The following is a 5000-nucleotide window of genomic DNA, read 5'->3' as shown; positions in this document are numbered from 1 at the left end:
AGATAGATAGATAGATAGATAGATAGATAGATTAATAGATAGATAGATAGATAGATAGATTAATAGATAGGTAGATAGATAGATAGATAGATAGATAGATAGATAGATAGATTAATAGATAGAGATAGATAGATAGATAGATAGATTAATAGATAGATAGATAGATAGATAGATAGATAGATAGATAGATAGATAGATAGATAGATAGATAGATAGATCGATAGATAGATGGATGGATGGATGGAAGGATGGGTGGATGAATGGAAAGATAGATAGATAGAGAGATAGATATATAGATAGATAGATAAATAACCAACACACAAAACTATATTTGTAACCTTGAACGTTTATAGATAGAACGAAGTTAACGTCACTCTGGTCTTTGTTATTGTTTTTTGCCATCCACGTTTATGAGTAATTCTTACCTAACTGCATTATCCAGACTATAACAGTTCATGGTTACACATAGTTTTGTGTATTGGTCCGTTATACTTCCGGATGGCAATGTTGTGAACTTCTTAGCCAAGCGCATACTATCTATCGTCTGGTTAACACCGTTTACTGAGAATTGTTCTTAAACATGGATGGCAAAAAAAAAAAAAAAAAAAAAAAAAGAAAAAGAAAAAAACAATAACAAAAACCGAGTGACGTCAACTTCGTTCTATCTATATTTATTTTTGTTCACTGCGATTCTATCATAACAAACCTCGGATATATAGATAGTATGCGCTTGGATAAGAAGCTCACAACATTGCCATCCGGAAGTATAACGGACCAACACACAAAACTATGTGTAACCTTGAAATTGTATAGTCTGGTTCATACAGTTTAGTGAAAAGTACTAATACAAGTGGCTGGCAAAAAAACACACAAAAAAAACAAACAAAACAAACAACAACAACAAAGACATGAGTAACGTCATCATCGTTCTATCTATATTTAGTTGTTTTGAATTATTCATCATTACTGTTGCCAACTACAAACAAACGACCATTTGACTGGAAAACACGACTACACACTACACACCATAAAAACGAGATTCATTCAATCATTTATCAGCAGTTACACACATACAACATTTACATCAACATTTGCATATATATGCATTACAGTCAATGTTACTCTCTCTCTCTCTCTCTCTCTCTCTCTCTCTCTCTCTCTCTCTCTCTCTCTTTCTCTCGATTATCTACAAATATAGATAGAATGAAGCTGACGTCACTCGGGTCTTTGTTATTGTTTTAAAAAAAATAAAATTTTTGCCATCCGTGTTTATGAGTAATTCTCACTAAACATTAATATTAACCTGACTACAAACGATCATGGTTACACAAGTTGTGTGTGTGTGTGTGTGTGTGTGTGTGTGTGTATGGGTACGTTATACTTCCGGATGGCAATGTTGTGAGTTCCTTAGCCAAGCGCATACTATCTATATTGTGTTTAGTTTATAGATAGTATGCGCTTGGCTAAGAAGCTCATAACATTGCCATCCGGAAGTATAACGGACCAACACACAAAACTGTGTTTATCCATGAACATTTATAGTCGGGTTAATACAGTTCAGTGAGCATTACTCATAAACGCGGATGGCAAAAAACAATAACAAAGACCTGAGTGACGTCATCTTCGAACTATCTATAATAGACACTTAGATAAACACGCCTCTCGGACAGTCGTCATAATGTAAACAATGACATCGTTTGGTTAACCTAGCAAACTACACAGGTTTTACTATTCATGATTTGTGTCTAAGTATAATAGCCATTGTTTTACCGCTTGATCAATAGAACCAAAAGAGACAAATATGTGTAAACTTAAACATTTATAATATGATCGAGAAAAAATGTGTGACAACTTGTCATCCATTTTCTGGTATAGATAGTATGCACTTGGCTAAGAAGTTCACAACATCGCCATCCGGAAGTAAAACGGACCAACACACAAAACTGTGTGTAACCTTGAAGGTTTATAGTCTGGTTAATACAGTTTAGTGAGAAGTACTCATAAACGCGGATGGCATAATACAGTAACAAAGACATGAGTGACGTCATCTTCGCACTATCTATAAAAACAATAACAATGATCAGAGGGAGGTCGATTTCAAACAAAAAACAATGTTTGTCCGACCACGTTTGGAGGTGTGTCACAAATTCCATGATTTGATTGGTTAAAAATCTACCGGTTAATTATTTGTCATTGTTTTCCAAGCAACAACAAGTGAGCGTGACACTACACACCTTCAACATCCCAATTTTACAATGTTTACTAACAACCGTGTAACACTCTATGTGAAAATTTACACATTATGCATTATTTTCATGATTACTTACCGTGATTTTGTTAACGAATATCCCCAATCACTTCTAAATCACTAAAAACACCACAATGTTTATCATTTAGAGTAATATTAGTGTGAGTAGTAGTACAAAAAAGTTTACTCACTCACAATATAATAACACACACAGAACCACCACTCGATCCCCACTGATCTGTTCCTGAAAATTCTAGACTCCTGAACGGAAAAGGGGTGGACGTGCTAACATAGAGGACGCGTGCGGTTGAAAGAGAGAGAGGGGAGGGGGAGGGGGAGGGAGGGAAGGAGTACGGAGGAGGAGGGGGGGGGGGTGTAGAAAAATAGATGGAAAATTTTGTTTTTAGACTAAAGAAGTGAATAGATTAAATTGTAAGGAGACTGAAATCAACTAAAATGAGCAATAATTTTGATTATTCTATAGAAATTTGTTTTAAACTATAGGATATTATCGCTGTATGATTAATTGTTTTTATTCCTGTAACATCAATCAGGTTTGATAATTGTATTTTGAAAATTATTCCTTATTTTGGTTGAAGGTTAGAGTAGTTTAAATTTACGAACTTGAAGCAATTGGATTTTGAAATTTAGTTTTATGAGGCAAAGTTTTTCCTGGGTTTGTATTTTGTAAATATTAATGAGTGCCTCATATGAATGAACGATGTCTTTGGGTGACACTGTGTATGATGAGAGTGGATGAATGGGTGGATGGGTAGAGGATGGGATATGATAAAAAGAGAGGGAGTGTGAGGAAGAAGGAGAGTGTGGGAGAGAGACAAGGGATGGAGGGAGTGAGGAGGGAGTGAGGGAGTGCGCGGCGGTGACGACGATGATGCTGATGATGATGATGATTGGGTAGCGTTGTATGGAGTCGTGAGTGTCTGCCGCCACCACCGCCACAACCACTAACTTTGGCTATCTATGACTGTGGGTGGGGAAAGAGAATTTCGCTCGAGTGCTGCCTGCTGATGGCGGCAGTTTGTTGATGTTGTTGTTGTTTGATGTTGGTGATGATGATGTTGAAGAAGTAGAAGAAGAAGAATAAGAAGAAGTAGTAGGTGCTTGCCGATGATGACGATTATGACGATGAAGATGGCGGTAGCTGTGGTTTTTGTCGCGAAAGAGGAGTAGTCGTAGTAGTTGCTGTAGTCGTATAAGCTATGACGGTGATTATTTATTTGGCAAGGAGTGACAACAAATTGTTTTAAAGTCTTATCACAGTGAGTGAGTTGTTTGTGGAGTTAAGCACAAATGAAGCACAAGTGTTGCAGTGTAGTGCATTTAAGCACAAATGAAGCACAAGTGTTGCAGTGTAGACAGATTAAGTGTGGATACATCCATGTGTATATTATGTGTGACAATAAATTATGGTAGTGATTATATTAATGCTATACTTTTCAAATGGACTATTAGTTCACTTTTATGTGTGTTTTAAGCGCTAGAGAAAATTGTATTAAATTAAAGAAAGTGTAATTGATACGATACGAATAAATGGACCAATTGGATTGGCAGTTTTAAACAGGAGAAGGGACATCATATGAAGTAACAAAGCATGTAATATGTGACCCAAATTATTTAACGGTATTACTCACATTCTTCCACCGTACTCAGGTGTAAAATGAGTACTTGGACGTTACCAGCGTTGTCTATGTCTGTCCCAAAAAAAAAAAAAACGTAATATCGCCCAACAGGAGTCATGTCTCGTTCTGAATGTTACGAGTTGCTGTTGGTCAGGGACCTTTTGTAAAGCGCTTTGAGCACGTTTAGTTGACATTGCGCTATATAAAAGCTCAAGTTTTTATCTATTTAATACCGCTATGAGATTGGTATGTCACATGTGTTGTTTATTTCAGTTCTCTATAAGATTTTACTCTCTGATTAAACACAATATGGATGCATTGCTAAGATTTTGCGATGATAATGATATATTATTAAGCTAGTCTGAATGTTTTGCGAGAAGAAAGTGACTGGTAGGATGAATAACAATAATAACTATTGAGGTTTTTATAAATATATTATTTACATCGTATATAAATAAACTCATTTGTGATGAATGTGATTATGTAGATTGTGTGTTATAAGATATTGAATATTTGATATTGACTTGAATTCGATAAATTGGATATAACCACTACTGAAGGGGGGTAAGTGTTTAAAAATTATTTCATTTTAGTCAATTGATTATTATTGTTAGAATTATTAACAACAACAAGACAGCCTATAAACAATCACAGCAAATCTATTAACTTGAGCTACTGTTATCACTACTACATCCACGACCACCGCCACCACTACTACCACCACTACTACTACTACTACTACTACTACTACTACTACATCTACGACCACCACCACCACTACTACCACCACTACTACTACTACTACTACTATTACATCTACGACCACCACCACCACTACTACCACCACTACTACTACTACTACTACTATTACATCTACGACCACCACCACCACTACTACCACCACTACTACTACTACTACTACTACTACTACCACTACTACTACTACTACTACTACTACTACTACTACTACTACTACTACTACTACTACTACTACTACTACTACTAATACTACATCTACGACCACCACCACCACCACTACTACTACTACTACTACTACTACAAAATACTACTACTACTACTACTACTACTACTACTACTGTACTACTACTACT

The 5000-nt window shown here is 35.9% G+C and overlaps 2 protein-coding genes across 4 annotated transcripts in view; one reads left to right on the top strand and one right to left on the bottom strand.

Annotated features, from left to right (window-relative positions):
• Positions 1 to 2488, bottom strand: part of LOC144981164 (uncharacterized) — a 289898-nt gene extending 287410 nt beyond the window's left edge. The window contains exon 1 of the mRNA XM_078929320.1: positions 2328 to 2488. The gene's annotated coding sequence lies outside the window, so the exon portion shown is untranslated. The remainder of the gene's footprint in view (positions 1 to 2327) is intronic.
• Positions 1 to 5000, top strand: part of LOC144981163 (uncharacterized) — a 457713-nt gene that overhangs the window by 137439 nt on the left and 315274 nt on the right. Inside the window, exon 1 of one of the 3 annotated variants that reach the window (XM_078929319.1) lies at positions 4162 to 4452. The exons of the other annotated variants lie outside the window; for them this stretch is intronic. The gene's annotated coding sequence lies outside the window, so the exon portion shown is untranslated. Of the gene's footprint in view, positions 1 to 4161; positions 4453 to 5000 lie in introns of those variants that run through there. 3 annotated transcript variants of the gene reach the window in all.

The sequence above is a fragment of the Berghia stephanieae genome, chromosome 10 (assembly GCF_034508935.2).
Source record: "Berghia stephanieae isolate SIO BIC M18660-M18661 chromosome 10, UCSD_Bste_1.3, whole genome shotgun sequence".
Taxonomy (NCBI): domain Eukaryota; kingdom Metazoa; phylum Mollusca; class Gastropoda; order Nudibranchia; family Aeolidiidae; genus Berghia; species Berghia stephanieae.
Note: the sequence above shows the minus strand (reverse complement) of the source record. Positions and strands in the feature narration are given on the sequence as shown.